The following is a 13,158-nucleotide window of genomic DNA, read 5'->3' as shown; positions in this document are numbered from 1 at the left end:
TCTGTCTTTTGCCCTTTTTCTTGATGGGGATGTGAAGAGAAATGAGGGTAGTTGCTACCTCTCTCTCAGTGGTCTCTGGAGACACCCTAGGTGGCTCCTCCCTATCTTATTCACCCTCTTTCCCATTGCTTTCTTCACCTATGTCTTTCATTTCTTCTTCCTCTTACTCTTCACTGATAGTAGGACTAACATCATATGTGAGAGCTTTGATGTCTTCCTTTGCCTGCATGTCTCTGAAAACTGACCATTGTATAGGAATTCTGAGGTTTTGGAGGGCATCTTATATAAGGATTCTAATTAACCCATGGTGAGCTAACTATTGGGAATTTGCCTCTCGCACTTTGATGCTTGAGTTTATCAGTGATTGCAGTAGGAAGTATGGTATGTTGATCCTATGGTGAGGGGATGTTTCTGCTCCAAATCTCAATTCTTCAAGAAGCCTAAAATGATAGTCATAGACCACACTATACCTACCCTCACATGAAATATATTTGATAAGTTGGTAACTTACCTCATTCTAGGGATATGGCAGACTTTCTCCCCTTTCTTAATTTTTGTGCTCAGCGAGTTCCTCATCTTATAAAAAGAATTTCCTTTTGGAAACCTGGCTATCTCCATTGTCTTCCTTCCTCCATGGTACTCCTAGGGGAAGTGTGGTAACTCTGTTGGTGAATTTAGGGGTGAGTTCTATGGATAAACCTCTTACCACAATAGTGGCATGGACTCTGGTGAGTGGAATGAGGGAGAGAGAAAAATCTCAGGCCACCTCATCATCATACCCCCTTAATTTTTCGAAAAACCCCATGCAATTATGCCTTGTGAATATTTCTAGTACCTGAGGGTGTTGTTGGATTCTCACAGTGTTAGTGGGCTCCCTCTTATTAAACCCTCCTATCATCTTGGTTGGTGAGGTTTTCAGGAGATGAGATGGTTGATACAATTTTCAAATGTAGAAGTAAAAAATGAGATGACTGTGTGGACAATTCTCTTGCGCAATTGTCAAATTCACTCAAACTAGAGGATTTTTTTGTTCAATTTACTTAGAAAGAGGAATGTAATTATAGAGCCTACCTCTTCATAATGTTTGCTGTGGTCAATCCCTGTGTTTTCCCCTCTGAAACTCCTGTTGACCTATCATGTAGACTGTCTTTGTGTATCTACAGGAATCTTGTGTGCAATCCTGTAGGAATTCCTGTGCAGAAAAATGATGGTGTCTTCCTTGCTGTAGGTTGCCTGGGTATGAGAGCGACTTATGAGAGCGAGCCTGGAGGAATTGAATGCATGAATGCATGGGGAAAATGATTATTTCCTCTTATGGTCATTTGGGGTGAGGTGGTGTGATGGCACTCGAGGTATGGTTTCCATTTTTAGATCATTGGTCCCCACTACCACCTCATCATTCCCCACTTCCTTGTAATCAACTCCCACTTCATTCTTCCATAGCCTTAATTTCTTCTGTCCTCTTTTCTATTTTTGAGTTTATTGTTGCCACGTGTGAGAGGACAAATTGTTTTGTCTTTGTTAACTGATTGAAGGTGGCCAAGTTAACTAGCCACCTTTCGCTTACAAACCAACTTACTCGTAACCTTTACATATTTTGACTACATTATGCACATGATAGAGCGAGCGGGATACTTACCTGTGGTGCTTAATACCTTGCTACAATGGTTGAATACCCGAGGTGCTTGCTATGTGTATTAGCTGCATGCTAGTCTTCTTCCCTTTTTTTTGTTCTCTGATGATTTTTTGTGATGTAGGTACCTGGTGTTGAAGATGATGGTGTTGTTGTTGCTTTGGAGTCCCTTCTGCTCTTAGATCATCATGTTGGAAGCTTGTTGTTCTTATGATTTGTATTTTGTGGGATAGGCTGCTACAGGATTTCCTACCGAATGTCCTATAGTTGCTTCTCCCTCAAAACTCTTAGTCATACCTTATGCTGGGAGTTTGAGAATGGTGACATGGATGGAGAGGGAGACTAGGAGTGTGGAGGAAAAGGAATACTCAGGTGATGCTCCCCATTTCTCTCTATTTCCTTCTTTTTCAAAGACTGTGAATTGTTTTTGAAAGTGATATATTTTTTTAAAGGTGAATGCAAGGGTGTTGAAGGTGGACATAGGTATGGTCATGGAATGATGATGTAGGGGTGTTATTTTATTGACATAGCAGGTCATTTTTTCCTTTAGGGTCACTTTCTGTAGGATTTCTAGGTCACTACGATTCCTATAGGATCATCTTGTAGGTTTTCAAGGGATCCTGTAGGTTTACAGGGGATCTTATAGAAAACATAGTCCCCTTGTAAACTGAAGGAAAGGAGTGTAAAAAATGAGAGAAATGGTAGAGTGATGAATTAAAATGAGTGGAAAATAAAATGTGAGTGAAATAGCTCTCTTGGTGATCCTCCTTTGCTCTCTGATTGTCCTTTTTGCTGACCTGCAAAATAGAAATTTTCATGATTTTTCTCTTCTTTTCTTTTTTTTCTTTTTTGAAAACAACTAGGCTGCCTTTGAGAGGCTTTCATCCTAGTTGTTTTCCCTGGGCCCCTCAAGAGAGGTTTTCACCTAGGGATCTTTTTATTCTCATTTTTTCTCTCTTCTTTTTTTATATTGACACCATTGGGCCACCCTAAGATGTTTTCAACCCAATAGTGGGACTCAAACACCTCATGGATGTTTTCACCTGAGTCCTTATTCTTTTTCTTTTTCCTCTCAGTGATTTGATGAGGTAGGAGCTGAAACTTGCTCCACTACCATCACTGTTTTATTGATATCATCAATGAATTATTCTTTTGACAATGGTCTCTTGTAAATTTTCAGTCAGTTCCCATTAAAAAGTAAAGGAATGGCCTCTTCATCTATGCTTCTGATTGTGTTGAACCATTATCATGGCATCTTTCTACAACATAAGTTCTTAGCCATATTCTCCTTAACTTGCCCTTGAAGTCTTTTCACCTAGAATCATATAACAAAGCCCAATCACATTCTTGAAATTGTTTTTCCTTGATGTTCTTATCATGCCAAATCTTCCTCTGAAGTTGAATTACCTCTGTATGTAGGAGGGTTGGCATTCTGAATTCATCCAAACCATTCAACTAGAGAAATATCTCTTTTTATGAACTGCGAAGATCCGAATCTAGTTGGGCTACCATCCTTAATGTGTTATACTCAAATTCAATGGACAACAAGGCCTTTTTCCCATAGACCAGCTCATAGGGTGTGAATCTAGTGGTGGTCTTCTAGGTGGTCTTCTAGGTGTGAATCTAGTGGTGGTCTTCTAGGTGGCCTCAACTAGTATATCTACCCAATCTTTCCTTCTGATGCTTACCACTTTGGTCAAGATGCCCTCCATCGCTCCATTGGTCACCTCTACATGTCCATTAGCTTGTGGATGATAGGGAGTGGAGGTTCTATGCTTGATCTTGTGCTGGCTGAGCAAGTCTTCAATCATGTTGGAGGTAAACTAACTGCCTTGGTCTGTGACCAGCTCTCTAGGGTACCCAAAATTGTAAAATACATTCTTCATTAGGAACTCAGCTACCTTCTCTTATGTTTCTACCTTAATTTCCTTAGTTTCAACCCACTTAGTCAGATAGTCATTGCACACAATGATGTACTGATTTTGTTTGGAATGAGGGTCAATAGGTCCAATGAAGTTCATGCCCCACTTTTCAAATGGCTCGAAAGTCACATGAGGTTGCAAAGGCATTTCATCTCTTGGAGTAGGCCTTCCTATCCTTTGGCACCAATCACACTCACTAGTATATATTTTCACATCCTGATGAAGAGTGGGAAAATAATAAACTACTTGTAACACTTTGAATGTTGTCCTATTTGCTACGAAGTGACCTCCACAAGGCCCATCATGACAGGTCGAAAGGATGTCAAAGGCTTCCTCCTCCCTGACACGCCTTCTCAAGATTTGATCTGCGTCAGGTTTGAAGAGATTTCCCCCAATCCAAGTGAAGGGGGCGCTCTTCCTCACTATCTTGCTCTTCTCTTTCGAGGACAAGTTTGGTTGGAACTGTATAGATTACATATAGTTTTTTATATCATCAAACCATGGAGAGAGAATCAAAATAGAAAGTAAGTGCTCATCCAATCACTGGTCATCAACCATTGCTTCTTCGCCTGCAAGAAAATTTAATCTGGACGAAAAGTTTGCAACAACATTTTCCTTACCAAGCTTATCAACAATAGTTAGATCATACTGTTGTAATAAAATTGACCATCTTATAATCCGAGCATTCACATCTGGTCTATTCATTAAATATTTGATTGCAGCATGGTCAGTATGCACAAATGTTTGATAGCCTATAATATAATTCCTAAATTTTTTCAATGAATGCATAATAACTAGGAGTTCCTTTTCGGTCACTGTGTAATTTAGTTTAACTTTTGACAGATTCTTACTGATAAAGTAGATAGGATAAGGAAAATTTGCATATATTTGACCTAGGGTTGTTCCTATGGCTTTATGTGAGGCATTAGCATGAATATGAAAGGGAAGGGCCCAATTTGGGCCTCAGAGAATTGGTGCAGTGGTTAACTTGTTCTTTAGGGTGTCTAAGGACTCTTGACAACTTTTTTACCATATAAACTCAAAGTCCTTGGCCAACAAACAAAATAAAGGAGAGGCCAACTTCCTGAAGTCCTTTATGAACCTTCAATAGTATCCAGCTAACACTACGAAACTTCTAACATCTCTCTACTTTTGAGGAGGTGTGACCCTTTGGATGATAGTTATTTTGTTTGGGTCCACCTACAATCCTTGTTGTGATATTGAATGACCTAGCACGGTCCCTGCAGTCATCAAGAATTCACATTTTTTTGGACTGAGAGACGGGTCCATTTAAATGTATTTGTGCAATAATTTTCCTAGGTTGGACAGAGCCTCTTGAAAATCATAGTCATAAGATGTAAAATCATCCATATAAATTTCCACGGCATCATGGACTAACTCAGCAAAAATACCCATGACTACTCTTTGGAAAGTGGCAAGAGAATTGCATAGGCCAAAAGGAAGGACCCTATAGGAAAAGGTAACCCAAGGACAAGTGAAGGTGGTTTTATCCTAGTCTTTTGAGCTGATCTAGATTTGGCTGTCCCCGCTGAATCCATTTAGGAAAGAGAAAAAAAAAATTCCCTACCAGGTGTGGTGAAGTAAAATTATAAGTGCAGACACAAACAAATTCCTCTAGCCCGATAATGGTTCTAACCACAATAGGTACATTCTATGGAAGATTTCCTTTGGTTATAACCAATTAAGAGGGCCTACTTCTTTGTACTCTTATCCCATTTGATGATGTCCTTACTTGCTCGCTCTAGTTATCTCTCACTTCCTTTTTCAAGCACCTGAGACAAGTAAACAAAAGCAAACAACAACCATGATAATAGACACATTGTAATTCAACCTACTTAACAAGTCAAGAAACATTAAGCCATGAATATGTAAGATGAAAAATCATGTAGGAAACCAATCGATAGTTGCATATATTAACATCAAAGAGAGATTACAACCATTGTCTTGACGTTGCAGTCCTCCTCTGGCAACACTAGGTTCCCACACACTTATGCTAACATTCCATGATGGCCTCAATCCACAATAGTTTTAAGGCTCTTCCATTTAGGCTTCACTCCAAACCAAATCACACTTCTCCCTCACACAACTAGATAGCTACAACTACGAATACCTTGTTGTTTACTCCAATCCAAAATAGCACTAGCACACCAACATTAACACTAGCTTGTGATTGGGAAGAAAGAAGGTTTATATAGGATGAATGGATGGGAGATGGATCCTTTTATCATAAAAGATGGTCGTATCCCTTGAGGTAGTTCCATCATTATAGCGGAAAGGAGCCCAAACTAACATCCTCGACCCCATCCGACAAAACCATTTACCATACTTTCGTTACAAAGCTTCTAGAGCTGGAAGCTTCGGCTCCTAATTTAAAAAACCTTCCATAACAGGACCACCACGACTGGAACACAGCTCAGTCGCTCTGTTTATCACTAGGGATAGTGCTAATCTCAGCACATTGGCACGGGAAAGAGAAAGGTAATTAGCGCTGGTCTTGTAAACTGGGAAAAACAGAAGTTTTAGGGGAAATGGTGCAAAAGGGAATTGATATGCTCATGAAGAGGGAAACAATGGGAGTTTCTTCATGAAGGCAAAGCATGCAGGGTTCACTATAGAGGTCCTCTAGGATCAATAAAAGGGGAGTACAGGGACAGTGACAAAATTTTGTGTAACACATGCCCCCTAAAGTGTGAAGGCCGAACTAGAGTGAGGGATGAAATGCTTTATGAATCAGTGTGGGGAACCGTAGTCTGCCACCGAAAACCTGCAAGCAAGTACATATATGTATACATCACTGAGATATCTGTCAAATGATACATGAATCATGGCATGGACGCAACCATCCAAAGAATGATCATGTAAATGGATCTAGGTATGGGCGCAGCCATCCGTCAAAGAGAACCATAATGAAACCAAGGTATGGTCGCAACCATCCAAAAATGAGAAGGATCACATATGATAACTCATGGTATGGTCGTAGCCATCCATATGAAAGAGACATGCATGTCATCATAACCATGTCACATCACATCACAACCTTGACTTGTGTAAGCTGAGTCCAGGGTCTTGCGCTCCAGCATGACCCAATCAAAGTACAAATTCTAACATGTGAATAGATGTGTTAACGTCGAACATGCTAGAAAGTCACTTGATTACTAGTCAATGATGTAAATTGTTAACAAGCATGAGAGAAACCACCAATAATGACAATGGTCCTCAAGGTACTATCAGCACAATCCACAAAATGTGAATAGAGGAACTGAAGTCGAACACCCGTGAAATCACTCGATCGAAAGCCAATGATGTGAACTTGTCATCGAGTGTGAAGAACTTGCCATTAGGGCATGCAAGCTCTAAGGTACTGGAAGGGAGTCTCTCGGTCAACTTCCTAGATAATGAGCTGAAGTTGATAGGAAACGACTGTGTCGAATGAGGGCCATAATGTTTCCCACATCATCGACACGAGACAAAAGGATGCAAATTGTTTCTGGATGATACAGAGAACGAGAGGTAAGTGTAACTGTAGAAGGACAACTCTTTAACATATCAACGACACAACTGGAAGTTTAGCAGCTTTTGGATCCATGCGATCGGTGGTCATGATGACATGGCAGAGATCAAATGGAAGGCAAAAATGAATGGCCCAATCCAAGAAGGTCAATGATACAAAGGAGGATATTCCAACCCAACACGAAGCAAGGAGTGTCATATTCAAGAGTGAGCTGCCAACACGACTGATAGATTTCCAAATTTTCCCCCACCATTTCTGGCATGTACCCCAATTATTTTTAAATGCAAGCTTGAAGGGGATAGAATATGCTTGCACTGCAAGTTCATCCTTTGAACGAATCTAACCTAGTAATTTTAACGAGCCCTAGCAAGGAGAAGCTCATGTTCGTCATGACGATGACTCCCATGTCGTTTTGATAGTTTAACGAGTCCAATAAAGGTGTAACTCGGTATATTTTTCATGTTTAGAGAGTTTCAAAAAGACACCTAAAAGAAAACTTCACATGGTCCCCTTTCGTACATTTTTGTCTCTCGAGCTCGAATAGGTATAAAACAATACTTGAGAGAACCGCTTGACCATTTCAGTCAAGGAGTACCTTTTTCATAAATAGTGCATCCCAGCGTGAAAAAAGGGGTAAACTTATAATGGGCACACAATGTTTCGCATCCTTAACGAGTTCGAAATGACAAGGGCTCGGCCATCTTTTTGCTTTTAAAATTTCAAAAAAGATCTTGAAAGCAGACCACCCATTTTATTTTCTTTTACGAGTCAAAAGGGAAAAACACTAGGCAATCCTTCCATATGAGCTTAACGAGTCGAGAAAAGTGCTAAAACATGACTTGTCATCATCATCGAACATCCAACACCTGTCGCTGCGCAAAAGGGTAAAGTGTATTTTCCAGTTCTTGAGGCAAAATAGGTTAAAATATTTACAAAAACCTGATATTTTCATGAAAAAATGAATAAAAAGGAGAAAAGTAAATATTTTTTTCTATTTACCATTTTACCTTGCTGTGAAAAATTTTACTCACTTTTGCCCTAATTGTTCCGGAGCAAATTGCGAGAGATCCTAGAGGTCAATCGACGAGTCACCAGTTCCAGGTAAAATCCAAAGTCCTGAGCTCCATTTTCATGTCCTTTATTTCTGTTTTTAACCATTTTTTTAGTTTTCTGAGGGGGTTTTTGGAAAACATTTTCACCCTGGTCGATGCGACTTCCGGGCACAGAATCACGCCAGCCGAGGGTGATTAACAAAGACAGCCATGCCATTTAGCGCAGTTGTTTTTAAAATAGGCGTGATGGCACCGTGAATAGGGCAAAACCCTATTTCCTCAAAAAATCACCATTTAAACTCAAATTTTATAAGCCAAGCATGATTGTTGACTCAAATAATGGCTTTTGTAGGAAAGAATCGTTGAAAATGGTGGACTGGAAAGAATGGGAACATGAGGATGTTGACACCTAGGTAATGAATGACTTAAATTGGCTAGAAGCTTTGAGGGCTTGCGGGCTCCTCAAATTATTTTGCACGCCAGGGATGCAGGCCCAACTTGACTTGCTTCAGTACCTTATTAGTCTTTGGGACATTAATCAGGAAATATTTTTCATTGGTGACCAGGAGCTAGAGTTGGAAACTTCATATATATACTTCATCACTGGACTTTCCCGTGCAGGGGAACTAATGAACTTGTATGGGTCACGATCGATTGGGGAAAGCATATCTTCATTTCTTGTTGAACACTGCCTTGGGCCCTAAAATCCAAAAGTGGGAAGATTGAGATTTCCAGTGTTCGAGATTTGACACTGAGAGTGCTTCTGTTGACAGTCAATAGAGTGGCGGGGTCTAGGGTGGAACATGAGACCAACAAGTCAAAGTTCCTTTATGCTATCGACTATACAACTCCTACAATTTTCAACTAGGCAGAGGCAATGAAGACCAACATCAAGCGCCAATGTTCAAAGCTAAGGCGTGGAATCTGAATCAATTTTTCTTTGGATCTGTGCTCGTGACCTTTTCCTTGGAACAGGTACCACTGTTCCAGTATCAGCAGACTGAGGTAGATCCTCCTATGCCATGCGATCAACGGATGTCCCACTAGAGTCGTTTGATGACTAGGATCATTGAGGGTCAGCACATGTCATACCAACCTGCATCCTTTTCATGGATATGACAACAAAAAAATTGTCATGGGGGACTAGCCATACAGTAGAACCGATTTCCATGACGATACATATTTGTCCTGACGATATGGAGATGACTTCGATGATGAAGGTAAAAAATAAACTTTTTGATTTTGAGATTTTTTAATTGTTTTTGGTACATATTTGCTTATAAAATGTCTCTTTTTAATGCAGACGTCAGACCAGAGCACCATGCTAGGATGTCCCCAGTAGCCAAGCGCATCCCCTGCCCCATTGATGTTGTCGCTCCTTATCAGGAGGGGAGTGACAACAAGGAGGAGATCACAAGGAACCTTGAGGGGTTGACTCGTGGCATCCCGAAGTATGCTCGGGTAGGGGACATTCCTCGTTAGTACCGGAGACACACAGTGGGAGTCTCGGATCAGATTCGCTGATTACTTACTCGTGTTGCATGAGCCGTATCATGCTACCATGATCACCATGTTGATTAGTTCCTAGGTCCAACACTTACATTTTTTAAGGCCTGCATACCACGGATATATGAGGCCTACGAGTTGCCGATGTTATTTTTGACATACATATTATTTTTTGGGTTCTAATGTATCAAACATTATCACCATATATATATATGCTATATTTTCTTGTCTACTATTGTACAAATGGTTTGTTTTATCTTTTCACATCTTTCATAAATGTCTATCCAACACATTATTAGCTAATGCATCTGTCAATGTATTCATGTGTCTAGCAATATGATGATATGTAATGTAATCAAAATGTCTTTCCAATATATGGATACGGAGATACATTCTCAATATTTGAGGGTTTCTAACAAAATATTGCATGTTGAGTTGAAGGACGATAAGCTTTGAATCCAGGTTAACAACCAACTCTCTGATGCCTAGAGAGATGGCTTCTGACAACAATTCGATGACCGCACTGTATTGAGCAATGTTGTTAGTTGTGCGACCTAGATAGATACCTTGAAGGTAAATAAACTTACCGTTAGGGTCATAAATAGCCCATGCCGCGGATGATAGGTTCCAAGTACTATGGCAAGCACCAGCAGTGAAACCAATGTGGGGAGTCGCAGACATCTGCAAAGCAAGAAAAGCATAGTAAACAAGAACATTGTGTGAAAACTACCACACAAAACCACACTACACAAAAATGAATGACACACTAATGTACATGAGTAACCATGCAACATGAACTAAGCATAGTACTTCTTGAGGTAGAGCCTATTTCAGGGCTTATCGAGAGGATTTCCTTCATAACCAATAAGCTCATAGGATCCTTTCTGCAAAATACATTTCACAATGTAGGGCACATGCCACATGCATTCAAACTTGCCTACCTCCAGCTTATCATTAGCTTGGTTGTATAGTAAGACAAAATCACCCTCATAGAATGCGTGAGGGGATACCAACTAATCGAAATGGGATTTGACCCGTTTCTTTTGTGCTTCGATGACCAAGTCGATGAGACGATGAGTCTCGTCCAGTCGTTCTAAATATAAGAGGCGTTCCTCTTGAGGTGACATTTCACGGAGGAGTGCAGAAACTAACTTTAGTGAAGCAATCTCGCATTCGATCGGCAATGTTGCTTCCAGATCATAAATCAGCTGGGATGATGTGAAACATGTTGCGTCTTTGGTTGAGGTCCGGTAGGCCCACAAAGCTGAAAAGAGCATGAGATGCCAATTTGACTTGTACATCCCAATATTACACTGAAGTATTGTGACCAAGATCTTGTTCATGACTTCAACTTTGCCGTTGGCCTGAGGGTAATATGGGGTTGAGTCATCATGGCGCAAGCCCAATGCAGATGCCAGCTCAGCCATCATGTAATCTCTGAAATGGGAGCCATGGTCTGTGATAATGGCTTGAGGTACGCTAAACCTAGAAATAACATGGTTGAAAAGGAATTGAGTTGCCGTCTTATCGTCTGTCGAGTATGTAGGCATCACTTTGGCCCATTTGGTTACATGTCATATGATCTAGCCATGTCCCCCGGCCAAACAAGGGTTACATGTTGTATAATCTATGCCCCATTTTGCAAAAGGACCAACATTAATGACAGGGTGTAGGTGAGCGGGTGGGGCACGCATCTTGCGTTGGTAAATTTGGCATTCGTGGCACTTGCGAACAGCAAGAATGCTGTCCTTGAAGATAGATAGCCGAAAATAACTAGCGCGAAGGATTTTTTGAGCTGTAGCATAACTAGACAAATTCCCACCATAGGCCCTGGAGTGGCAATCATTGAGAACTCTTTTAGCTTCCTCAATCGTAAGGTATCGGCGAAGAACTGAATCAACACCGACACGGTATAAAGTATCGCCAATAATACGGTAGGGCTGGGAGTGATGCCAAATCCTTCGGCGATCATCCTTAGTCAATGCGGACCAAAACATGGACATCTAGAGATACACGATGATATCACCGTACCATGGATCAAAGGTGCTAATAAAAAAGAGGGTCTCATCTAGAAGCTATTCATCTGCACTAGTAGGAAGAGACTTGGAGGGAAGGGAACAAATCAATTCAGCGAAAACAAGTGACTTCTTAGATTTGGCAGTAGTAAAGACCAAATCGAATTCTCAGGATCATGATCCATTTAGAATATTTTCCCCCCATCAACTGACAAGTCAGGATATAGGTCATTGGGTTACATTCAGAAATCACCGTAGTCATGCGCAAAAGGATATAGTGCCAAAAGCATTGAACGGCCTAGACGGTAGCCAAAGCCAACTTCTCGACATGTGCATAATGTGTTTCAGTGTCAAGGAGATTCTGACTAAGGTAGTAGATCAAATGTTCGTTGCCTTCATCGTCGTCTTGGACCAAGACCATAGCAATGGTGCTAGGGGTCACAACTAGGTAAAGGAAGCAATCTCAATAATAATCCGATGGGTGCAACAGAGGAGCATTTACGAGAACAACCTTGAGATCGTCAAAATATTTTTGGGCCACCTTGTCCCATACAAATGGCGTTCCTTGTTTTAGCAACCGGGTAGATCTTGTGGCTAGTTGAGCATAATTGGGTATAAAATGATGGATCAAGTTGGCCTTTCCTTGCAAGCTCTAGAGTTGGTGCAATGAAGATGGAGGGGGTAAATTTACAATGGCCTCTAATTTTAGCAGATCAAGGCGAATATCATCCTTGGAAACGATGAAGCCAAGGAGTCGTCCTGATTCGACTCAGAAAATGCTTTTGTGCGGGTTTAATAGAATGTTATAGTGTCTGCAGGGCAGAAAAATCTGTCGAAGATGGTCTGTGTGGTCTTGGCACTTATGAGAATGGGCGGGAATTTCATCCATGGCTCGACAATGTTGCGAATATCATGAAACGCATTAGACATTGCCCACTGAAATGTAGCTCCATCATTTTTGAGGTCAAAAGGGAGCTTCTTGTACACAAACATACCCCAAAGACAAATGTAAGCTATATTTTCTTGATCGGTCAGTGCGATGTTGATCTGATTGTAACCAAAAAAACCTTCCATAAAGGAAAAGATCTCGCTCCCGAAACATTCATCAATGATTTGATGAATGGAGTTGGATAGTTGTCTTTAGGACAGGCACAATTGAGATCTCAATAATCAATGCAAACGAGGATAGTGCCCTATTTTTTAGTAACCAGGACAATATTGGACACCCAATCTATAAGCTGGATGGGATAGATGAACCCAGCATTGAAAAGCTTTTCAACTTTACCCTTAATAGCGGCGGCATTCCTAGGGTGCACCAGGCGAAGCCGTTGGCGAACAGGCTTCGCATGCGGATACGTTGGAATTTCGTGCACTAATGCTAGGATCAATGTTGGGCATTTCTTCATAGGACCACGCAAACACATCATGGAATTCCTGAAATAGATGAGTATATGTCTTGATCTCATCCGAAGAACAAGATACCCCGATATGAACATGT

The sequence above is a fragment of the Pinus tabuliformis genome, chromosome 9 (genome assembly GCF_031772625.1).
Source record: "Pinus tabuliformis cultivar Carrire ecotype Pingquan chromosome 9, CPIR1, whole genome shotgun sequence".
Classification (NCBI taxonomy): domain Eukaryota; kingdom Viridiplantae; phylum Streptophyta; class Pinopsida; order Pinales; family Pinaceae; genus Pinus; species Pinus tabuliformis.
Note: the sequence above shows the minus strand (reverse complement) of the source record.